Source organism: Pleurodeles waltl, chromosome 10 (assembly GCF_031143425.1).
Source record: "Pleurodeles waltl isolate 20211129_DDA chromosome 10, aPleWal1.hap1.20221129, whole genome shotgun sequence".
Classification (NCBI taxonomy): domain Eukaryota; kingdom Metazoa; phylum Chordata; class Amphibia; order Caudata; family Salamandridae; genus Pleurodeles; species Pleurodeles waltl.
Window position 1 is genome coordinate 1,082,630,468 of NC_090449.1, and position 25,866 is coordinate 1,082,656,333.

The window sequence follows — 25,866 nt, forward strand, 5'->3', positions numbered from 1 at the left end:
GTTACAGTAGATTGCAATAGGAGCACATAGGGATAGGGGCAACACAAACCATATACTCCAAAAGTGGAATGTGAACCACGAATGGGCCCCAAACCCATGTGAGCTTGTAGAGGGTCGCTGGGACTGTAAGAAAACAGTGTGGGTTAGAAAAATAGCCCACCCCAAGACCCTGTAAGGTAGGTGTAAAGTGCACCTACAACCCCCAGAGAGCACAGAAGTCGTGATAGGGGGATTCTGCAGGAAGAACAAACACCAGCAATGCAACAACAGTGGATTTCCGGACCTGAGTACCTGTAAGACAAGGGGACCAAGTCCAATAGCCACGACAGTGTTGAGAGTGGGCAGGAGCCCAGGAAATGCCAGCTGAGGGTGCAAGGAAGCTGCCACCTGTTGGAAGAAGCTTGGAGTTCTGCAAGAAAGAAGAGGACTAGGAACTTCCCCTTTGGAGGATGGATGTCCCACGGTGTGAGGAATCTTGCAGAGGTGTTCCCACACAGAAAGACTGCAAACAAGCCTTGCTAGCTGCAAGGGTTGTGGTAGAGGTTTTTGGGTGCCGCTGTGGCCCAGGAGGCACCAGGATGTTGCCACTTGGAAGAGGAGACAGAGTGGGCGCACAGCAACGTAGAGAGCCATCACAGAGGCAGGCAGCACCCAAAGAAGTACCTGAACTGGCTCTTAGAAGTAAAGTGAACCGGAGTCCACCCGAAGTCACAAAAGGGAGTCCCACGACGCCGGAGGACAACTCAGAAGGTTGTGCACTGCAGGAAGGAGTGTTGGGGACCCAGGCTTGGCTGTGCAAGAAGGAAATCCTGGAAGAGTGCACAGGAGCCTGAGCAGCTGCAAATCACGTGGTACCCAGCAATGCAGTCTAGTATGTGGAGGCAAGGACTTACCTCCCCCAAACTTGGACTGAAGAGTCACTTGGACAGAGTTGCTGAGTTCCAGGGACCATGCTCGTCAGGCTGAGAGGGGACCCAGAGGACCAGTGATGTAGTGTTTTGGTGCCTGCGGTTGCAGGGGGAAGATTCCGTCGACCCACTGGAGATTTCTTCGGAGCTCCTGGTGTAGAGAGGAGGCAGGCTACCCCCAGAGCATGCACCACCTCGAAACAGACGAGAAAGCCGGCAGGATGAAGCGATACAAGGTTGCTAGTAGTCGTCTTGCTACTTTGTTGCAGTTTTGCAGGCGTCCTGAGCAGTCAGCGGTCGATCCTTTGGCAGAAGGTGAAGAGGGAGATGCAGAGGAACTCTGATGAGCTCTTGCATTCGTTATCTGAAGAATTCCCCTAAGCAGAGACCCTAAATAGCCAGAAAAGGAGGTTTGGCTACCAAGGAAGGAGGATTGGCTACCAAGACAGGTAAGAGCCTAGCAGAAGGAGCCTCTGACGTCACCTGCTGGCACTGGCCACTCAGAGCAGTCCAGTGTGCCACAAACACCTCTGTTTCCAAGATGGCAGAGGTCTGGGACACACTGGAGGAGCTCTGGGCACCCCCCCTGTGAGGTGCAGGTCAGGGGAGTGGTCACTCCCCTTTCCTTTGTCCAGTTTCGCACCAGAGCAGGGCTGGGGGATCCCTAAACCGGTGTAGACTGGCTTATGCAGAGATGGGCAGCATCTGTGCCCATCAAAGCATTTCCAGAGGCTGGGGGAGGCTACACCTCCCCAGCCATCACACCTATTTCCAAAGGGAGAGGGTGTTACACCCTCTCTCAGAGAAAGCCCTTTGTTCTGCCTTCCTGGGCCAGGGCTGCCTGGACCCCAGGAGGGCAGAAACCTGTCTGAGGGGTTGGCAGCAGCAGCAGCTGCAGTGGAGACCCCGGAAATGTAGTTTGGCAGTACCCGGGTTCTGAGCTAGAGACTCTGGGGATCAAGGAATTGTCCCCCCAATGCCAGCATGGCATTGGGGTGACAATTCCATGATCTTAGACATGTTACATGGCCATGTTCGGAGTTACCATTGTGACGCTGTGCATAGGTAGAGAGCTATGTACAGTGCTCACGTGTAATGGTGTCCCCGCATCACAAAGTCCGGGGAATTTGCCCTGAACAATGTGGGGGCACCTTGGCTAGTGCCAGGGTGCCCACACACTAAGTAACTTTGCACCTAACCTTTACCAGGTAAAGGTTAGACATATAGGTGACTTATAAGTTACTTAAGTGCAGTGGTAAATGGCTGTGAAATAACGTGGACGTTATTTCACTCAGGCTGCAGTGGCAGGCCTGTGTAAGAATTGTCAGAGCTCCCTATGGGTGGCAAAAGAAATGCTGCAGCCCATAGGGATCTCCTGGAACCCCAATACCCTGGGTACCTCAGTACCATATACTAGGGAATTATAAGGGTGTTCCAGTATGCCAATGTAAATTGGTAAATTTAGTCACTAGCCTGTTAGTGACAAATTTGAAAAGCAGAGAGAGCATAACCACTGAGGTTCTGGTTAGCAGAGCCTCAGTGAGACAGTTAGTCATCCCACAGGGAACACATACAGGGCACACTTATGAGCACTGGGGCCCTGGCTGGCAGGGTCCCAGTGACACAAACAACTAAAACAACATATATTCAGTGAAATATGGGGGTAACATGCCAGGCAAGATGGTACTTTCCTACAATGGGAAAATGTGTTGGTACATATGGCCCCTAGTTAGTAAAAGGATATATTGCATACTCAGCAGTGGTGCGGTCCCCTGCATGCTGCCGCAGAGGCAACCAATGAATCAATCGGTTTTTATAGAGCGCAACTACTCACCCGTGAGGGTCTCAAGCACACATAGGACAGGTGAAACACAATGGAGTGTTTGTATCCAAAGGGCGCTGACCAGCACTTCGAAGCGCTTTGGTGGATTAAATTATAAATGCGTGATTAGTCTGCGCCATGTAAAGAAAGTCACGGAGAGCAAGTTGGCGATCTGAAAAGAAAGTTGGGATGAAGAGGGCTGTAGAGCAGACGCATGCCGCCATGTGCACTAAAAGCGCACTGATTTAAAGCGCTTTGCACGGATCACATTCCAAGCACTAGAATACCCGGGCCATGCAAGAGTCAGGCCAACAAAATGGCGACCCGAAAACAAGCCGAGATGAAGAGAAGTAGGAAAACACAGGGACCATTCACTAATCCGTGCAACCCAAAGAAAGTGCGGGGAACAGTGAAATATGTGAACACGTGAAATGCGGGAGCCCTACTGATGCGACAAAGTGCGGATCCGATATGAACTTCCAGCTAAGCAGCAATAAAAAAGGTGACACAATGCAGATGCAGAAAGCAATGCGGATGAGAACAAAAAATGCCAACCTGAAAGAGCAGGCAGAAGGGGCTGGCAAGAGACCTCGGCCCAGTGCCAGGTGGTGCCCTCCTCTCAAGCTCCTGCCATGATTGGCTGATGACAAGTAATACGTGTCCTCACACCACCAGGAGGGTGCGGCCTCTTCTGAACAAGAAGCATAAAAGCATCTGCAGGACCCGCCTCTGGATTCGGGCCCCGGGAGCAGAGCCGCGCAGGTAGCAATCCTTCCAGGGTGGATCTCCAGGACTCCCGTGAGTAGCAATCCTTCCAGGGTGGATCTCCCTTGAGAAGCAATCCTTCCAGGGTGGATCTCCAGATCTCCCTTGAGAAGCAATCCTTCCAGGGTGGATCTCCCTTGAGAAGCAATCCTTCCAGGGTGGATCTCCAGATTTCCAGGACTCCCGTGAGTAGCAATCCTTCCAGGGTGGCTCTCCCTTGAGAAGCAATCCTTCCAGGGTGGATCTCCAGATCTCCCTTGAGAAGCAATCCTTCCAGGGTGGATCTCCGGATCTCCCTTGGGAAGCAATCCTTCCAGGGTGGATCTCCGGATCTCCCTTGGGAAGCAATCCTTCCAGGGTGGATCTCCCTTGAGAAGCAATCCTTCCAGGGTGGATCTCCCTTGAGAAGCAATCCTTCCAGGGTGGATCTCCAGATTTCCAGGACTCCCGTGAGTAGCAATCCTTCCAGGGTGGATCTCCCTTGAGAAGCAATCCTTCCAGGGTGGATCTCCGGATCTCCCTTGGGAAGCAATCCTTCCAGGGTGGATCTCCGGATCTCCCTTGGGAAGCAATCCTTCCAGGGTGGATCTCCGGATCTCCAGGTCTCACTGAAGCCTGATCCCAGGATGGCACATATTCTATACATTCCTGACCCCTTGACAATTGGGGCTCGTTTTTACAGCATCTCTGTAGTGCTCAGAAGGATCCCTCGTTATACACATAACGGCTCGAGTTTCATACTTCCGGGCGAACAAACGCACCCGTTTCAGCTCAATGTCGGCAACTTACAAGTAGGGGTAAGTATTCGGCCTTGGTCATTCAGTGTAAGGTTTATATCACGTGGATTTTATTTCTCAATTTCATCCACAACGACTGTTTACAATTTATTTCAACAACTCGTAATGTTGAACGAGCCTTAAATTCTTAAATTTACCACCGAAGACCTCTTATTCACAGATAATTTTACCAAACTACTTGCCAGTTATTTACGAATCGTATACAGATATTCACCGAATAAAGATTAAAATTGAATTTGAAGGTCTCATAATGTTGAACGAGCCTTAAGTTCACCACCGAAGACGTCTCATTCAGTGACAATATATTTGAATGAGCCTTAAGTTCACCACCGAAGACGTCTCATTCAGTGACAATATATTTGAATGAAGTGACAATATATTTGAATGAGCCTTAAGTTTACCACCGAAGACGTCTCATTCAGTGACAATATATTTGAATGAGCCTTAAGTTGACCACCGGAGACGTCTCATTCAGTGACAATATATTTGAACGAGCCTTAAGTTTACCACCGAAGACGTCTCATTCAGTGACAATATATTTGAACGAGCCTTAAGTTTACCACCGAATACGTCTCATTCAGTGACAATATATTTGAATGAGCCTTAAGTTTACCACTGAATACTTCTCATTCAGTGACAAAATATTTGAATGAAGTGACAATATATTTGAATGAGCCTTAAGTTCACCACCGAAGACGTCTCATTCAGTGACAATATATTTGAATGAGCCTTAAGTTTACCACTGAATACGTCTCATTCAGTGACAAAATATTTGAATGAAGTGACAATATATTTGAATGAGCCTTAAGTTTACCACCGAAGACGTCTCATTCAGTGACAATATATTTGAATGAGCCTTAAGTTGACCACCGAAGACGTCTCATTCAGTGACAATATATTTGAACGAGCCTTAAGTTGACCACCGAAGACGTCTCATTCAGTGACAATATATTTGAATGAGCCTTAAGTTGACCACCGAAGACGTCTCATTCAGTGACAATATATTTGAACGAGCCTTAAGTTGACCACCGAAGACGTCTCATTCAGTGACAATATATTTGAACGAGCCTTAAGTTTACCACTGAATACGTCTCATTCAGTGACAATATATTTGAATGAGCCTTAAGTTTACCACCCGAAGACGTTTCATTCACAAATAATTTACTAACCTACTTGCCAGTTATTTACGAATTGTATACAGATATTCACCGAATAAAGTTCAAGATTATATTTGAAGCACTCGTAAACTAGAATGCATTAAGGTTTAAAAGTATTTTGGTATTAAATAAAAGCAATCTTTCCTCACATGTGTACCCTTATTTATTTATTTATTTATGTATCTATGTATGTGCGTGTAAGCCTCTCCACCTTGCGACCCCTGGCTTCAGAGGTGGCAAAATTTAGGCCCATAGTTATACTTTTTTAGCGCCGCATTAGCGCCGCTTTTTGACGCAAAAACGGCGCTAACTTACAAAATACAGGGGCATATTTATACTCCGTTTGCGCCGAATTAGCGTTGTTTTTTTCGACGCAAATTAGACGCAAAACTAACGCCATATTTATAATTTGGCGTTAGACGCGTCTAGCGCCAAAGTGCACGGAGTTAGCGTCATTTTTTGGCGTGAACACCTCCCTTGCGTTAATGAGATGCAAGGGAGGCGTTCCCGTCTAAAAAAATGACTTCGACGCATATGTGTCGTATTTATACTCCCGGGCAAAAATCACGCCCGGGAGTGGGCGGGGCAAAACCCCCCGCATTTGCGCCTCTTTTTAACGCCTGGGTCAGGGCAGGCGTTAAGGGACCTGTGGGCTCAAAATGAGCCTACAGCTGCCCTCCCCTGCCCCCAGGGACCCCCCCTGCCATCCTTGCCCACCCCAGGAGGACACCCAAGGATGGAGGGACCCACCCCAGGGTCATTAAGGTAAGTTCAGGTAAGTATATATATATTTTTTTTGTGTTTTTTTTGTGGCATATGGGGGCCTTATTTGTGCCCCCCTACATGCCACTATGCCCAATGACCATGCCCAGGGGACATAAGTCCCCTGGGCATGGCCATTGGGCAAGGGGGCATGACTCCTATCTTTACTAAGACAGGAGTCATGTTAATGGGGGATGGGCGTCGTAAAAAAATGGCGCAAATCGGGTTAAGACGATTTTTTTGCCTCAACCTGACTTGCCCCATTTTAAGACGCCCATACGCCATTTTCCCCCTACGCTGGCGCTGCCTGGTGTACGTGTTTTTTTTTCGCGCACACCAGGCAGCGCCGGCTAACGCCATTCAATAAATACGGCGCCCGCATGGCGCTTCAGAATGGCGTTAGACGGCGCTAATTTTTTTCACGCTAAACTGCGTTAGCGCAGTTTTGCGTCAAAAAGTATAAATATGGCCCACAATTGTATTTTGTAAGTTTGCGCCATTTTTGCGTCAAAAAGCGGCACAAATTCGGCGCTAAAAAAGTATAAATATGGGCATTAATGCCTGGAACACAGGGACGTTAGCTGGGCTCCACTTTCCCGGTTTTCTGTCATCATTTTTTATTACATAAATAGAGAATAATATTCAGTATTAGTATAATAAAAAATAGAGTACAATTAGCTGGAAAATGACACTATCTGGCATCTAAGGTAAGTACAAATGCTGTATGCGTGCTTGCAGGTGAGTGTGTTTACGTGAGAGTGTGTGAATGTGTGTGTCTGTGTAAGCATGTGTGTGTAAGTCAAAGTATTGGTTAAATGGCGTGTGATGTCACTGGGTTTCCTCTGGCGTGTGGATGAACTGACGCCCATGCGCTGATGGCTGTGTTGTTGTCATTTTGAGCTTCAACTATAGATAACTTGAGTGTCTGCTGACTTCTAAAGATTGCACCAATCAACTTACCTCTCCTCTTCCTTCATGACAGATGTACTGCACTCACGGATTGGCGGAAGGCAGTCTTTGCCTCTCTAAAACTTTCCCTAATCCCCCTACCCATCCAATCATCGTTCCCTAACCCTCTTCCCTCAAGCTGTGAGCTCTGTTGTGCTGTTATCTATTTCCACCATCAACAGATCTCACGTTTGGCCGGGCAGATGGGTGCAAGCAGCGTTGAACTGCTACAGGAGGGAGTTTAAAAATGTCCATTTCAGACTCACGGTCCCATATACCCTGGACCACAAAGGAACATCACAGTGCAGAGAATAAATCATACCAATGGTAGGCACTTTCTTCCACAATCCAAGTCCCAGGGGCAATCCGCCTACTTGAGGTTTCTAGTGAGTCTCGCCTCCTTCAGCGTCTTGGAGTTCATTCCCTTTACTTCAGTTCATGATCCCCTTTGAAACCGTCTTCATTTACGCTGGTCTCTGTCTTGTGTTTTCCAATCACACCGTTGACGTCTTTCCTGGCTCACCTGCTCCATTCTGAATAAGGTCCGCGTCTTCCGCTGATGGCCACCAGCGCTGAGCTGCTTTGGGAACCCTGCATCAACCCAAGACTTGGCTTCACTGGCAGGGAGGGATTGCTTGATGTCATGGTTGGAAAGGACTTTTCAGTAAGCATAATATATATTAACACATCCTCTGCATCCCATTGGTCCTGGTGAGTGGTGACTAGGTGTGGAGGGCATGCCAGGACACAGGTAGCGAGGGTGGGCACTCTCAGGCCACACGAAGACTTGAAGCGGAGAGCTAGAGGTAATGACAATCAGTTTTCCATCACTGATTGCAGGAGGATGGACTCAAGGCCTGCCTTGGGGTTCGCGTGGTGGTGAGGGAGCTCCATTCAAGTGGACAGTAGACTAGAGAGAGGCTGATGAGGCTGAACAATTGGAGCATTTCTTTGGGACTGGCCTGGTTCGGGGCTCAGCATCTACTCAGCTGGTAAGAGGGTGAAGCTTCCTTCTTTAAGGGTGAAAAATATACAATCAACAATGGAATTAATAATAACCATAATCATAACATTAACCATAATAAATAAAAAAAACATGAATAGGAAACTGAAGTGTTTATTTTTCTAAAAAACAAATCTACCCGTCCACCAGCAATAGAACCAGCCCCTCCCTAAAGCCATTAAAACCCTCTAAAATAATGTATCCCTTCCCCAACCGTTCCCACCCATACCACCCACAGCAGGCACACCCTCGCTCTACTCATGCACCCCAAAAACCTCTAGACTCTTTCAAATATCCCTCCGACCCTCCTTTGCATTGTGAAAGGCTTTAAGGGCCTTTCGGAGGAGGATCTCTATGCTTCAGAGGGGCGTGTGGTGGCCGGTGTGTGGGATGATGTTATGAACCACTCGACTGTCTGTGGTGTGGTTCCCCAAATGGCCATTGGAAGTGGGGAGCAAGTTAATGTACTTCATGAATATTAATGAGGTAGGCTACAGATTACAATTCACTCTGGCTGTGATTAGAGGGATGGGGGCCTTGTGGGGTGAGCAGACCACCATGTCTCTGACTGCATTTAAATAACACTCATTTTTTAATGCAGACAGTTTCCGTAAGGACACGAAGCTGCATAAAAAAGGAAAAGTTTCTTTAAGAGTGGACAGTGGTCCCCTGGACCACTGTTCACTCCCACGCCAACTTTTTTGTTTTAGTTCGGAAAGGGGAAGGACCCCCTTTGCAAATGTGTTACCACCGTCCTTGTGGACTTAGGAACCTATTGATGGTTTGCGACCAAAACTGCATCTTCAAACCATCGATGCATAGCTTTATGCATTAGAGTTTCGAAGGGGTGCCCTAAACACACCCCTTACAAGTTGTGACTTCTGCATTTCTAAAGCCATTTTGTGATTTGGTAACCTATTTCCGAATCCCAAAATGGGTTTAGTAAATTTGGAAAAACCATCATGCTGTCAGAAACCCTGGTCTTTTTTGAATCACAGGCTTTGAAAATACTAAATGCCTTTGTACATCTGGTCCTTCATTTGAAGTGAGATTCCAGACATACATCCCTATTGTTGGAAGCAAAGTCCTCAGCACTTCTTTGGAAGGTGTAACTGCCAGCGCTTGTGCCAGGGATGCGGTAGAGATAGTTCAGTGCGTTTGTAGTTCAGTTGAACCAGCAGACATTGATAGCAGCACTCTTCAACCGGCTGAGGGGTGTCTGCCCACTGTGCCCCATGCAATACACGTGTGAAGTACCCGTCAGGGAAAGAAACATGCACTGGCGCGGGTGGGCGGAGGAAGATATATGGGGGCATATTTATACTCTGTTTGCACCGAATTAGTGTCATTTATTTTTACTCTAATTCGGTGCAAAACGAACTCCATATTTATACTTTGGTGCTAGACCCCTCTAACACCAAATTTATGGAGTTAAAGTCATTTTTTGAAAGTGGAGACCTACTTTGCCTTAATGAGATGCAAGGTAGGCGTTCCCGTGCAAAAAATGACTCTATGGCCTTAACGCCTTATTTAGGGGCATATTTATACTCTGTTTGCACCGAATTAGTGTCATTTTTTTTTACTCTAATTCGGTGCAAAACTAACTCCATATTTATACTTTGGTGCTAGACCCATCTAGCACCAAGGCCCTGATTTGAACTTTTTTTGCACCGCATTAACATCATTTCATGACACAAAAGTGGCGCAAACTTACAAAATATTGGCCCTTATTTATACTTTTTGCTGCAAAACTGCACTAACTCAGTTTTGCACCAAAAAGTTCAGCACCGGCTTGCACCATTTCTGTGCACCAGCCGGGCACCATATTTATGGAATGGTGCAAGCCGGTGCAAAGGGTAGGCTAGAGTTTAAAAAAATGACTTTAGTCGGGTGGGGCTGGCAGTATAGAAGAAGAGGGTTTAGCACCAAAAAATGGCTTTAGGCAGGTTAAAGTAAAAAAAAATGACTCTAACCAGATTAGCGTCATTTTATGGTGCTAAACCTACCATGCCACATGACTCCTGCCTTAGAAAAGGCAGGAGTCATGCCCACCACCCGAGTGGCCAGCACAGAGGACAGGGGTCCCCTGGGCATGGCCATTGCACCCGGTGCCATGTATGGGGGCCCATTTCAGGGCCCCCTATGGCACTTTCAAAAATAAAATGCACTTACCTGTACTTACCTGGGATGGGGTCCCCCATCCTCGCAGTCCCTCTAGTGTGGGTGGGGGTGCCCCTAGGGCCTAGGGAGGGCACCTCTGGGCTTATTCCATGGTGTTCCACCATGGAAATAGGGCTACAGGTCCCCTAACACCTGCCCTGACCCAGGTCTTAAAAAATGGGTCAAAGCAAGCTTTGCCCCATTTTTTTATCCCTCCTCCCTCCCTTGCAGCATTTTTACATGGGAGTATAAATATGGTGTTAAGGCCATAGAGTCATTTTTTTGCACGGGAACGCCTACCTTGCATCTCATTAAGGCAAGGTAGGTTTCCACTTCCAAAAAATGACTTTAACTCCATAACTTTGGTGCTAGACGGGTCTAGCACCAAACTATAAATATGGAGTTAGTTTTGCACTGAATTAGAGTTAAAAAAAATTACGTTAATTCAGTGCAAACAGAGTATAAATATGCCCCTTAGCGTCAGAAAATGATGTTAATCTGGTCAGAATCATTTATTATGACTCAAAACTTCCTAACGTCATTTTTTTTTAAGCTGGCCTACCCTTTGCACCGGCTTGCACCATTCCATAAATATGGTGCCCAGCTGGTGCTAAAAAATGGTGCAAGCCGGTGCAAAACTTTTTGGGGCAAAACTGCCTTAGTGCAGTTTTGCACCAAAAAGTATAAATAAGGCCCATGGTATATGCAAGGGAAGAGGCGCACTGCACCTGCTGCCCCAGTGGTATCTACGCCCCTGGGACCATTGCTCTGGGAAAGTTTGAAATACTTTAATGGTCACTATTCACACCAGGTTTACGCCAGCATGGGAGATGTCAGTGATGTCTTAGCACCAAGAGGGTGAGGGAAGAGCTACACACCAGAGTGCAAGGATAGACGGGGTCCCAAGGGATTTACTCAAGTAACAGCTGAACATGTGCTGTGGCATTAGCATCACATAAATAAACAAGCATTGGCAAACCCAATAGGCATGGCGTTATCTCCCAGCCGTCTGACAATTCTTGCTTCCCATGGTTTTTGGAATACTTTAAAGCTTGGGATTATGCTGAACCCTTATCAGTCTAAAACAAAATTATTTGCTACAGTAAAAAACGTTTTTTCCTAAAAAATAAAAAGCCCCACATTACCATAGTCCACCCGGCACAGAAGGTTGCGTGAGGATGTGTTCCTACTGAAGGGCGACATAGAGTAACTTTACTGAGGTCCGACAGTGGCTGACGGGAGCTGCTGCATTGTCCCCTAATACACGATGGAGCGGGCGAAAGACACACGTGACTGACACTGATCCCAGACTAATGAGTGAAGTCCTGCTCAAAACATCTACAAGGAACTATGCTATACTCTCAATTGTAGTAACATCCAGAGGTCTTGCCTAACACAGAAACACTCAGTCTGGCAAAGGATGCAAACCACTTGCCTTCAGAAAGAAAGTACTAAAGCAAACAGGGAAGGAAGGAAGGTAAGTAGGAAGGAAGAAAGCTTGGAAGGAAGGAAAGTAGGTAGGAAGGAAGGAAGAAAGGAAGAAGGAAGGAAGGAAGAAAGGAACGAAGGTAGGAATGAAGGAAGGAATGAAGGAAGGTAGGAATGAAGGAAGGAAGGTAGGTAGGAAGGAAGGAAGGAAGGAAAGTAGGAAGATAGGAAGGAAAGACGGAAAGTAGGAAGGAAGGAAAGAAGGTAGGTAGGAATGAAGGAAGGAAGGAACGAAAGTAGGAAGGAAGGTAGGAAGGAAGGTAGGAATGAAGGAAGGAAGGTAGGAAGGAAGAAAGGAAGGAAGGTAGGAATGTAGGAAGGTAGGAAGGAAGGTAGGTAGGAATGAAGGAAGGAAGGTAGGAAGGGAGGAAGGAAGGAAGGGAGGAATGAAGGAAGGAAGGAAGGTAGGAATGAAGGAAGGTAGGAATGAAGGAAGGAAGGTAGGTAGGAAGGAAGGAAAGTAGGAAGATAGGAAGGAAGGAAGGAAAGTAGGTAGGAAGAAAGGTTGAAAGGAAGGAAAGTAGATAGGAAGGAAGGAAGGAAGAAAGAAAGGAAGAAGGAAGGAAGGAAGAGAGGGAGGAAGGAAGGTAGGAAGGAAAGTAGGTAGGAAGGAAGGAAGGGAGGGAGGGATGAAGGAAGGTAGGAATGAAGGAAGGAAGATAGGAATGAAGGAAGGAAGGTAGGAAGATAGGAAGGAAGGAAGGAAAGTAGGTAGGAAGGAAGGTAGGAAGGAAGGAAGGAAGGAAGGTAGGTAGGAATGAAGGAAGGAAGGTAGGAAGGAAGGTAGGAAGGAAGGAAGGTAGGTATGAATGAAGGAAGGAAGAAAGGTAGGTAGGAAGGAAGGAAGGAAAGAAGGGAGGTTGGTAGGAAGGGTGGATGGAAGGAAGGAAGGTATGAAGGAAGGAAGGTAGGAAGGTAGGTAGGTAGGAAGGAAGGAAGGTAGGAAGGAAGGGAGGAAGGAAGTTAGGAAGGGAGGTAGGTAGGAAGGAAGAAAGGAAGGAAGGTACGTAGGAACGAAGGAAGGAAGGAAAGTAGGTAGGAAGGAAGGAAGGAAGGAAGGAAGGAAGGAAGGAAGGAAGGAAGGAAGGGAGGGAGGATGGAAGGAAGGAAAGTAGGTAGGAAGGAAGGAAGGAAGGAAGGAAGGAAGGAAGGAAGGGAGGGAGGAAGAAAGGAAGGAAGGTAAGTAGGTAGAAAGGAAGGAAGGAAGGAAGAAAGGTAGGTAGGAAGGAAGGAAGGTAGGAGGAAGGAAGGAAGGAAGAAGGAAGGAGGGAAGGAAGGAAGGTAGGAAGGAAGGAAGGAAGGAAAGTAGGTAGGAAGTAAGGAAGGAAAGTAGGTAGGAAAGATGGAAGGTAGGAAGGAAGGAATGAAGAAAGGAAGGTAGGAAGGTAGAAGGAAGGAAGGAAGGTAGGTAGTAAGGAAGGAAGGTTAGAAGGTGGGTAGGTAGAAAGGAAGGAAGGTAGGTAGAACGGAAGGTAGGTAGGAAGGAAGAAAGGTAGGAAGGTAGGAGGAAAGTAGGAAGGTAGGTAGGTAGGAAGGAAGTTAGGAAGGAAGGAAGGTAGGAAGGAAGAAAGGTTGGAAGGTAGGTAGGTAGGAAGGAAGGAAGATAGGTAGGATGGTAGGAAGGAAGGAAGGTAGGTAGAAAGGTAGGTAGAAAGGAAGGTAGGTAGGAAAGAAGAAAGGTAGGAAGGTATAAGGAAAGTAGGAAGGTAGGTAGGTAGGAAGGTAGGAAGGAAGTTAGGTAGGAAGGAAGAAAGGTAGATAGGTAGGAAGGAAGAAAGATAGGAAGGAAGGAAAGTAGGAAGGGAGGTAGGGAGGAAGGAAGGAAGGAAGGAAAGTAGGTAGGAAGGAAGGAAGGAAGGAAGGAAGGAAAGTGTGTAGGAAGGAAGGAAGGAAGATAGGAAGGAAGGAAGGAAGGTAGGACGGTAGGTAGGAAGGTAGGATGGAACGAAGGTAGGAAGGATGGAAGGAAGGAAGGTAGGTAGGAAGGAAGGTAGTTAGGTAGGAAGGAAGGAAGGTAAGTAGGTAGGAAGGAAGGAAGGTAGGAAGGCAGGAAGGGAGGCATGAAGGAAAGTAGGAAGGTAGGTAGGTAGGAAGGTAGGCAGGTAGGAAGGAAGGCAGGCAGGAAGGAAGGAAGATAAGAAGGAAGGAAGGAAAGTAGGTAGGAAAGAATGAAGGAACGAAGGAAGGAAAGTAAGAAGATAGGAAGGAAAGACGGAAAGTAGGTAGGAAGGAAGGTAGGAAGGAAGGAAAGAAGGTAGGTAGGAATGAAGGAAGGAAGGAACGAAAGTAGGAAGGAAGGTAGGAAGGAAGGTAGGAATGAAGGAAGGAAGGTAGGAAGGGAGGTAGGAAGAAAGGAAGGAAGGAAGGTAGGAATGTAGGAAGGTAGGAAGGAAGGTAGGTAGGGATGAAGGAAGGAAGGTAGGAAGGGAGGAAGGAAGGAAGGGAGGAATGAAGGAAGGAAGGAAGGTAGGAATGAAGGAAGGTAGGAATGAAGGAATGAAGGTAGGTAGGAAGGAAGGAAAGTAGGAAGATAGGAAGGAAGGAAGGAAAGTAGGTAGGAAGAAAGGTTGAAAGGAAGGAAAGTAGATAGGAAGGAAGGAAGAAAGAAAGGAAGAAGGAAGGAAGGAAGAGAGGGAGGAAGGAAGGTAGGAAGGAAAGTAGGTAAGAAGGAAGGAAGGGAGGGAGGGATGAAGGAAGGTAGGAATGAAGGAAGGAAGATAGGAATGAAGGAAGGAAGGAAGGTAGGAAGATAGGAAGGAAGGAAGGAAGGAAGGAAAGTAGGTAGAAAGGAAGGTAGGAAGGAAGGAAGGAAGGAAGGTAGGTAGGAAGGAAGGAAGGAAGGAAGGAAGGTAGGAAGGAAGGTAGGAAGGAAGGAAGGTAGGTATGAATGAAGGAAGGAAGAAAGGTAGGTAGGAAGGAAGGAAGGAAAGAAGGGAGGTTGGTAGGAAGGGTGGATGGAAGGAAGGAAGGTATGAAGGAAGGAAGGTAGGAAGGTAGGTAGGTAGGAAGGAAGGAAGGTAGGAAGGAAGGGAGGAAGGACGTTAGGAAGGGAGGTAGGTAGGAAGGAAGGAAGAAAGGAAGGAAGGTACGTAGGAACGAAGGAAGGAAGGAAAGTAGGAAGGAAGGAAGGAAGGAAGGAAGGAAGGAAGGAAGGAAGGAAGGAAGGAAGGAAGGAAGGGAGGGAGGATGGAAGGAAGGAAAGTAGGTAGGAAGGAAGGAAGGGAGGGAGGAAGAAAGGAAGGAAGGTAAGTAGGTAGAAAGGAAGGAAGGAAGGAAGAAAGGTAGGTAGGAAGGAAGGAAGGTAGGAAGCTTGTAGAGGGTCGCTGGGACTGTAAGAAAACAGTGTGGGTTAGAAAAATAGCCCACCCCAAGACCCTGTAAGGTAGGTGTAAAGTGCACCTACAACCCCCAGAGAGCACAGAAGTCGTGATAGGGGGATTCTGCAGGAAGAACAAACACCAGCAATGCAACAACAGTGGATTTCCGGACCTGAGTACCTGTAAGACAAGGGGACCAAGTCCAATAGCCACGACAGTGTTGAGAGTGGGCAGGAGCCCAGGAAATGCCAGCTGAGGGTGCAAGGAAGCTGCCACCTGTTGGAAGAAGCTTGGAGTTCTGCAAGAAAGAAGAGGACTAGGAACTTCCCCTTTGGAGGATGGATGTCCCACGGTGTGAGGAATCTTGCAGAGGTGTTCCCACACAGAAAGACTGCAAACAAGCCTTGCTAGCTGCAAGGGTTGTGGTAGAGGTTTTTGGGTGCCGCTGTGGCCCAGGAGGCACCAGGATGTTGCCACTTGGAAGAGGAGACAGAGGGGGCGCACAGCAACGTAGAGAGCCATCACAGAGGCAGGCAGCACCCAAAGAAGTACCTGAACTGGCTCTTAGAAGTAAAGTGAACCGGAGTCCACCCGAAGTCACAAAAGGGAGTCCCACGACGCCGGAGGACAACTCAGAAGGTTGTGCACTGCAGGAAGGAGTGTTGGGGACCCAGGCTTGGCTGTGCAAGAAGGAAATCCTGGAAGAGTGCACAGGAGCCTGAGCAGCTGCAAATCACGTGGTACCCAGCAATGCAGTCTAGTATGTGGAGGCAAGGACTTACCTCCCCCAAACTTGGACTGAAGAGTCACTTGGACAGAGTTGCTGAGTTCCAGGGACCATGCTCGTCAGGCTGAGAGGGGACCCAGAGGACCAGTGATGTAGTGTTTTGGTGCCTGCGGTTGCAGGGGGAAGATTCCGTCGACCCACGGGAGATTTCTTTGGAGCTCCTGGTGTAGAGAGGAGGCAGGCTACCCCCAGAGCATGCACCACCTCGAAACAGACGAGAAAGCCGGCAGGATGAAGCGATACAAGGTTGCTAGTAGTCGTCTTGCTACTTTGTTGCAGTTTTGCAGGCGTCCTGAGCAGTCAGCGGTCGATCCTTTGGCAGAAGGTGAAGAGGGAGATGCAGAGGAACTCTGATGAGCTCTTGCATTCGTTATCTGAAGAATTCCCCTAAGCAGAGACCCTAAATAGCCAGAAAAGGAGGTTTGGCTACCAAGGAAGGAGGATTGGCTCCCAAGACAGGTAAGAGCCTAGCAGAAGGAGCCTCTGACGTCACCTGCTGGCACTGGCCACTCAGAGCAGTCCAGTGTGCCACAAACACCTCTGTTTCCAAGATGGCAGAGGTCTGGGACACACTGGAGGAGCTCTGGGCACCCCCCCTGTGAGGTGCAGGGCAGGGGAGTGGTCACTCCCCTTTCCTTTGTCCAGTTTCACGCCAGAGCAGGGCTGGGGGATCCCTAAACCGGTGTAGACTGGCTTATGCAGAGATGGGCAGCATCTGTGCCCATCAAAGCATTTCCAGAAGCTGGGGGAGTCTACACCTCCCCAGCCATCACACCTATTTCCAAAGGGAGAGGGTGTTACACCCTCTCTCAGAGAAAGCCCTTTGTTCTGCCTTCCTGGGCCAGGGCTGCCTGGACCCCAGGAGGGCAGAAACCTGTCTGAGGGGTTGGCAGCAGCAGCAGCTGCAGTGGAGACCCCGGAAATGTAGTTTGCCAGTACCCGGGTTCTGAGCTAGAGACTCAGGGGATCAAGGAATTGTCCCCCCAATGCCAGCATGGCATTGGGGTGACAATTCCATGATCTTAGACATGTTACATGGCCATGTTCGGAGTTACCATTGTGACGCTGTGCATAGGTAGAGAGCTATGTACAGTGCTCACGTGTAATGGTGTCCCCGCATCACAAAGTCCGGGGAATTTGCCCTGAACAATGTGGGGGCACCTTGGCTAGTGCCAGGGTGCCCACACACTAAGTAACTTTGCACCTAACCTTTACCAGGTAAAGGTTAGACATATAGGTGACTTATAAGTTACTTAAGTGCAGTGGTAAATGGCTGTGAAATAACGTGGACGTTATTTCACTCAGGCTGCAGTGGCAGGCCTGTGTAAGAATTGTCAGAGCTCCCTATGGGTGGCAAAAGAAATGCTGCAGCCCATAGGGATCTCCTGGAACCCCAATACCCTGGGTACCTCAGTACCATATACTAGGGAATTATAAGGGTGTTCCAGTATGCCAATGTAAATTGGTAAATTTAGTCACTAGCCTGTTAGTGACAAATTTGAAAAGCAGAGAGAGCATAACCACTGAGGTTCTGGTTAGCAGAGCCTCAGTGAGACAGTTAGTCATCCCACAGGGAACACATACAGGGCACACTTATGAGCACTGGGGCCCTGGCTGGCAGGGTCCCAGTGACACAAACAACTAAAACAACATATATTCAGTGAAATATGGGGGTAACATGCCAGGCAAGATGGTACTTTCCTACAATGGGAAAATGTGTTGGTACATATGGCCCCTAGTTAGTAAAAGGATATATTGCATACTCAGCAGTGGTGCGGTCCCCTGCATGCTGCCGCAGAGGCAACCAATGAATCAATCGGTTTTTATAGAGCGCAACTACTCACCCGTGAGGGTCTCAAGCACACATAGGACAGGTGAAACACAATGGAGTGTTTGTATCCAAAGGGCGCTGACCAGCACTTCGAAGCGCTTTGGTGGATTAAATTATAAATGCGTGATTAGTCTGCGCCATGTAAAGAAAGTCACGGAGAGCAAGTTGGCGATCTGAAAAGAAAGTTGGGATGAAGAGGGCTGTAGAGCAGACGCATGCCGCCATGTGCACTAAAAGCGCACTGATTTAAAGCGCTTTGCACGGATCACATTCCAAGCACTAGAATACCCGGGCCATGCAAGAGTCAGGCCAACAAAATGGCGACCCGAAAACAAGCCGAGATGAAGAGAAGTAGGAAAACACAGGGACCATTCACTAATCCGTGCAACCCAAAGAAAGTGCGGGGAACAGTGAAATATGTGAACACGTGAAATGCGGGAGCCCTACTGATGCGACAAAGTGCGGATCCGATATGAACTTCCAGCTAAGCAGCAATAAAAAAGGTGACACAATGCAGATGCAGAAAGCAATGCGGATGAGAACAAAAAATGCCAACCTGAAAGAGCAGGAAGAAGGGGCTGGCAAGAGACCTCGGCCCAGTGCCAGGTGGTGCCCTCCTCTCAAGCTCCTGCCATGATTGGCTGATGACAAGTAATACGTGTCCTCACACCACCAGGAGGGTGCGGCCTCTTCTGAACAAGAAGCATAAAAGCATCTGCAGGACCCGCCTCTGGATTCGGGCCCCGGGAGCAGAGCCGCGCAGGTAGCAATCCTTCCAGGGTGGATCTCCAGGACTCCCGTGAGTAGCAATCCTTCCAGGGTGGATCTCCCTTGAGAAGCAATCCTTCCAGGGTGGATCTCCAGATCTCCCTTGAGAAGCAATCCTTCCAGGGTGGATCTCCCTTGAGAAGCAATCCTTCCAGGGTGGATCTCCAGATCTCCCGTGAGTAGCAATCCTTCCAGGGTGGATCTCCCTTGAGTAGCAATCCTTCCAGGGTGGATCTCCAGATCTCCCTTGAGAAGCAATCCTTCCAGGGTGGATCTCCAGATCTCCCTTGAGAAGCAATCCTTCCAGGGTGGATCTCCGGATCTCCCTTGGGAAGCAATCCTTCCAGGGTGGATCTCCGGATCTCCCTTGGGAAGCAATCCTTCCAGGGTGGATCTCCGGATCTCCAGGTCTCACTGAAGCCTGATCCCAGGATGGCACATATTCTATACATTCCTGACCCCTTGACAATTGGGGCTCGTTTTTACAGCATCTCTATAGTGCTCAGAAGGATCCCTCGTTATACACATAACGGCTCGAGTTTCATACTTCCGGGCGAACAAACGCACCCGTTTCAGCTCAATGTCGGCAACTTACAAGTAGGGGTAAGTATTCGGCCTTGGTCATTCAGTGTAAGGTTTATATCACGTGGATTTTATTTCTCAATTTCATCCACAACGACTGTTTACAATTTATTTCAACAACTCGTAATGTTGAACGAGCCTTAAATTCTTAAATTTACCACCGAAGACCTCTTATTCACAGATAATTTTACCAAACTACTTGCCAGTTATTTACGAATCGTATACAGATATTCACCGAATAAAGTTTAAAATTGAATTTGAAGGTCTCATAATGTTGAACGAGCCTTAAGTTCACCACCGAAGACGTCTCATTCAGTGACAATATATTTGAATGAGCCTTAAGTTTACCACTGAATACGTCTCATTCAGTGACAAAATATTTGAATGAAGTGACAATATATTTGAATGAGCCTTAAGTTTACCACCGAAGACGTCTCATTCAGTGACAATATATTTGAATGAGCCTTAAGTTGACCACCGAAGACGTCTCATTCAGTGACAATATATTTGAACGAGCCTTAAGTTTACCACCGAAGACGTCTCATTCAGTGACAATATATTTGAACGAGCCTTAAGTTTACCACCGAATACGTCTCATTCAGTGACAATATATTTGAATGAGCCTTAAGTTTACCACTGAATACGTCTCATTCAGTGACAAAATATTTGAATGAAGTGACAATATATTTGAATGAGCCTTAAGTTCACCACCGAAGACGTCTCATTCAGTGACAATATATTTGAATGAGCATTAAGTTTACCACTGAATACGTCTCATTCAGTGACAATATATTTGAATGAGCCTTAAGTTTACCACCCGAAGACGTTTCATTCACAAATAATTTACTAACCTACTTGCCAGTTATTTACGAATTGTGTGCAGATATTCACCGAATAAAGTTTAAAATTGAATTTGAAGGTCTCATAATGTTGAACGAGCCTTAAGTTCACCACCGAAGACGTCTCATTCAGTGACAATATATATGAATGAGCCTTAAGTTCACCACCGAAGACGTCTCATTCAGTGACAATATATTTGAATGAGCCTTAAGTTTACCACTAAATACGTCTCATTCAGTGACAAAATATTTGAATGAAGTGACAATATATTTGAATGAGCCTTAAGTTTACCACCGAAGACGTCTCATTCAGTGACAATATATTTGAATGAGCCTTAAGTTGACCACCGAAGACGTCTCATTCAGTGACAATATATTTGAACGAGCCTTAAGTTTACCACCGAAGACGTCTCATTCAGTGACAATATATTTGAACGAGCCTTAAGTTTACCACCGAATACGTCTCAATCAGTGACAATATATTTGAACGAGCCTTAAGTTGACCACCGAAGACGTCTCATTCAGTGACAATATATTTGAACGAGCCTTAAGTTTACCACTGAATACGTCTCATTCAGTGACAATATATTTGAATGAGCCTTAAGTTTACCACCCGAAGACGTTTCATTCACAAATAATTTACTAACCTACTTGCCAGTTATTTACGAATTGTATACAGATATTCACCGAATAAAGTTCAAGATTATATTTGAAGCACTCGTAAACTAGAATGCATTAAGGTTTAAAAGTATTTTGGTATTAAATAAAAGCAATCTTTCCTCACATGTGTACCCTTATTTATTTATTTATTTATGTATCTATGTATGTGCGTGTAAGCCTCTCCACCTTGCGACCCTTGGCTTCAGAGGTGGCAAAATTTAGGCCCATAGTTATACTTTTTTAGCGCCGCATTAGCGCCGCTTTTTGACGCAAAAACGGCGCTAACTTACAAAATACAGGGGCATATTTATACTCCGTTTGCGGCGAATTAGCGTCGTTTTTTTCGACGCAAATTAGACGCAAAACTAACGCCATATTTATACTTTGGCGTTAGACGCGTCTAGCGCCAAAGTGCACGGAGTTAGCGTCATTTTTTGGCGTGAACACCTCCCTTGCGTTAATGAGATGCAAGGGAGGCGTTCCCGTCTAAAAAAATGACTTCGACGCATATGTGTCGTATTTATACTCCCGGGCAAAAATCACGCCCGGGAGTGGGCGGGGCAAAACCCCCCGCATTTGCGCCTCTTTTTAACGCCTGGGTCAGGGCAGGCGTTAAGGGACCTGTGGGCTCAAAATGAGCCTACAGCTGCCCTCCCCTGCCCCCAGGGACCCCCCCTGCCATCCTTGCCCACCCCAGGAGGACACCCAAGGATGGAGGGACCCACCCCAGGGTCATTAAGGTAAGTTCAGATAAGTATATATTTTTTTATTATTTTATTTTTTTGTGGCATATGGGGGCCTTATTTGTGCCCCCCTACATGCCACTATGCCCAATGACCATGCCCAGGGGACATAAGTCCGCTGGGCATGGCCATTGGGCAAGGGGGCATGACTCCTATCTTTACTAAGACAGGAGTCATGTTAATGGGGGATGGGCGTCGTAAAAAAATGGCGCAAATCGGGTTAAGACGATTTTTTTGCCTCAACCTGACTTGCCCCATTTTAAGACGCCCATACGCCATTTTCCCCCTATGCCGGCGCTGCCTGGTGTACGTGTTTTTTTTTCGCGCACACCAGGCAGCGCCGGTCTGCTAGCGCCGGCTAACGCCATTCAATAAATACGGCGCCCGCATGGCGCTTCAGAATGGCGTTAGACGGCGCTAATTTTTTTCACGCTAAACTGCGTTAGCGCAGTTTTGCGTCAAAAAGTATAAATATGGCCCACAATTGTATTTTGTAAGTTTGCGCCATTTTTGCGTCAAAAAGCGGCACAAATTCGGCGCTAAAAAAGTATAAATATGGCGTTAGTGCCTGGAACACAGCGACGTTAGCTGGGCTCCACTTTCCCGGTTTTCTGTCATCATTTTTTATTACATAAATAGAGAATAATATTCAGTATTAGTATAATAAAAAATAGAGTACAATTAGCTGGAAAATGACACTATCTGGCATCTAAGGTAAGTACAAATGCTGTATGCGTGCTTGCAGGTGAGTGTGTTTACGTGAGAGTGTGTGAATGTGTGTGTCTGTGTAAGCATGTGTGTGTAAGTCAAAGTATTGGTTAAATGGCGTGTGATGTCACTGGGTTTCCTCTGGCGTGTGGATGAACTGACGCCCATGCGCTGATGGCTGTGTTGTTGTCATTTTGAGCTTCAACTATAGATAACTTGAGTGTCTGCTGACTTCTAAAGATTGCACCAATCAACTTACCTCTCCTCTTCCTTCATGACAGATGTACTGCACTCACGGATTGGCGGAAGGCAGTCTTTGCCGCTCTAAAACTTTCCCTAATCCCCCTACCCATCCAATCATCGTTCCCTAACCCTCTTCCCTCAAGCTGTGAGCTCTGTTGTGCTGTTATCTATTTCCACCATCAACAGATCTCACGTTTGGCCGGGCAGATGGGTGCAAGCAGCGTTGAACTGCTACAGGAGGGAGTTAAAAAATGTCCATTTCAGACTCACGGTCCCATATACCCTGGACCACAAAGGAACATCACAGTGCAGAGAATAAATCATACCAATGGTAGGCACTTTCTTCCACAATCCAAGTCCCAGGGGCAATCCGCCTACTTGAGGTTTCTAGTGAGTCTCGCCTCCTTCAGCGTCTTGGAGTTCATTCCCTTTACTTCAGTTCATGATCCCCTTTGAAACCGTCTTCATTTACGCTGGTCTCTGTCTTGTGTTTTCCACTCACACCGTTGACGTCTTTCCTGGCTCACCTGCTCCATTCTGAATAAGGTCCGCGTCTTCCGCTGATGGCCACCAGCGCTGAGCTGCTTTGGGAACCCTGCATCAACCCAAGACTTGGCTTCACTGGCAGGGAGGGATTGCTTGATGTCATGGTTGGAAAGGACTTTTCAGTAAGCATAATATATATTAACACATCCTCTGCATCCCATTGGTCCTGGTGAGTGGTGACTAGGTGTGGAGGGCATGCCAGGACACAGGTAGCGAGGGTGGGCACTCTCAGGCCACACGAAGACTTGAAGCGGAGAGCTAGAGGTAATGACAATCAGTTTTCCATCACTGATTGCAGGAGGATGGACTCAAGGCCTGCCTTGGGGTTCGCGTGGTGGTGAGGGAGCTCCATTCAAGTGGACAGTAGACTAGAGAGAGGCTGATGAGGCTGAACAATTGGAGCATTTCTTTGGGACTGGCCTGGTTCGGGGCTCAGCATCTACTCAGCTGGTAAGAGGGTGAAGCTTCCTTCTTTAAGGGTGAAAAATATACAATCAACAATGGAATTAATAATAACCATAATCATAACATTAACCATAATAAATAAAAAAAACATGAATAGGAAACTGAAGTGTTTATTTTTCTAAAAAACAAATCTACCCGTCCACCAGCAATAGAACCAGCCCCTCCCTAAAGCCATTAAAACCCTCTAAAATAATGTATCCCTTCCCCAACCGTTCCCACCCATACCACCCACAGCAGGCACACCCTCGCTCTACTCATGCACCCCAAAAACCTCTAGACTCTTTCAAATATCCCTCCGACCCTCCTTTGCATTGTGAAAGGCTTTAAGGGCCTTTCGGAGGAGGATCTCTATGCTTCAGAGGGGCGTGTGGTGGCCGGTGTGTGGGATGATGTTATGAACCACTCGACTGTCTGTGGTGTGGTTCCCCAAATGGCCATTGGAAGTGGGGAGCAAGTTAATGTACTTCATGAATATTAATGAGGTAGGCTACAGATTACAATTCACTCTGGCTGTGATTAGAGGGATGGGGGCCTTGTGGGGTGAGCAGACCACCATGTCTCTGACTGCATTTAAATAACACTCATTTTTTAATGCAGACAGTTTCCGTAAGGACACGAAGCTGCATAAAAAAGGAAAAGTTTCTTTAAGAGTGGACAGTGGTCCCCTGGACCACTGCTCACTCCCACGCCAACTTTTTTGTTTTAGTTCGGAAAGGGGAAGGACCCTCTTTGCAAATGTGTTACCACCGTCCTTGTGGACTTAGGAACCTATTGATGGTTTGCGACCAAAACTGCATCTTCAAACCATCGATGCATAGCTTTATGCATTAGAGTTCCGAAGGGGTGCCCTAAACACACCCCTTACAAGTTGTGACTTCTGCATTTCTAAAGCCATTTTGTGATTTGGTAACCTATTTCCGAATCCCAAAATGGGTTTAGTAAATTTGGAAAAACCATCATGCTGTCAGAAACCCTGGTCTTTTTTGAATCACAGGCTTTGAAAATACTAAATGCCTTTGTACATCTGGTCCTTCATTTGAAGTGAGATTCCAGACATACACCCCTATTGTTGGAAGCAAAGTCCTCAGCACTTCTTTGGAAGGTGTAACTGCCAGCGCTTGTGCCAGGGATGCGGTAGAGATAGTTCAGTGCGTTTGTAGTTCAGTTGAACCAGCAGACATTGATAGCAGCACTCTTCAACCGGCTGAGGGGTGTCTGCCCACTGTGCCCCATGCAATACACGTGTGAAGTACCCGTCAGGGAAAGAAACATGCACTGGCGCGGGTGGGCGGAGGAAGATATATGGGGGCATATTTATACTCTGTTTGCACCGAATTAGTGTCATTTATTTTTACTCTAATTCGGTGCAAAACGAACTCCATATTTATACTTTGGTGCTAGACCCCTCTAACACCAAATTTATGGAGTTAAAGTCATTTTTTGAAAGTGGAGACCTACTTTGCCTTAATGAGATGCAAGGTAGGCGTTCCCGTGCAAAAAATGACTCTATGGCCTTAACGCCTTATTTAGGGGCATATTTATACTCTGTTTGCACCAAATTAGTGTCATTTTTTTTTACTCTAATTCGGTGCAAAACTAACTCCATATTTATACTTTGGTGCTAGACCCATCTAGCACCAAGGCCCTGATTTGAACTTTTTTTGCACCGCATTAACATCATTTCATGACACAAAAGTGGCGCAAACTTACAAAATATTGGCCCTTATTTATACTTTTTGCTGCAAAACTGCACTAACTCAGTTTTGCACCAAAAAGTTCAGCACCGGCTTGCACCATTTCTGTGCACCAGCCGGGCACCATATTTATGGAATGGTGCAAGCCGGTGCAAAGGGTAGGCTAGAGTTTTAAAAAATGACTTTAGTCGGGTGGGGCTGGCAGTATAGAAGAAGAGGGTTTAGCACCAAAAAATGGCTTTAGGCAGGTTAAAGTAAAAAAAAATGACTCTAACCAGATTAGCGTCATTTTATGGTGCTAAACCTACCATGCCACATGACTCCTGCCTTAGAAAAGGCAGGAGTCATGCCCACCACCCGAGTGGCCAGCACAGAGGACAGGGGTCCCCTGGGCATGGCCATTGCACCCGGTGCCATGTATGGGGGCCCATTTCAGGGCCCCCTATGGCACTTTCAAAAATAAAATGCACTTACCTGTACTTATCTGGGATGGGGTCCCCCATCCTCGCAGTCCCTCTAGTGTGGGTGGGGGTGCCCCTAGGGCCTAGGGAGGGCACCTCTGGGCTTATTCCATGGTGTTCCACCATGGAAATAGGGCTACAGGTCCCTAACACCTGCCCTGACCCAGGTCTTAAAAAATGGGTCATAGCAAGCTTTGCCCCATTTTTTTATCCCTCCTCCCTCCCTTGCACCATTTTTACATGGGAGTATAAATATGGTGTTAAGGCCATAGAGTCATTTTTTTGCACGGGAACGCCTACCTTGCATCTCATTAAGGCAAGGTAGGTTTCCACTTCCAAAAAATGACTTTAACTCCATAACTTTGGTGCTAGACGGGTTAAAATACGTTAATTCAGTGCAAACAGAGTATAA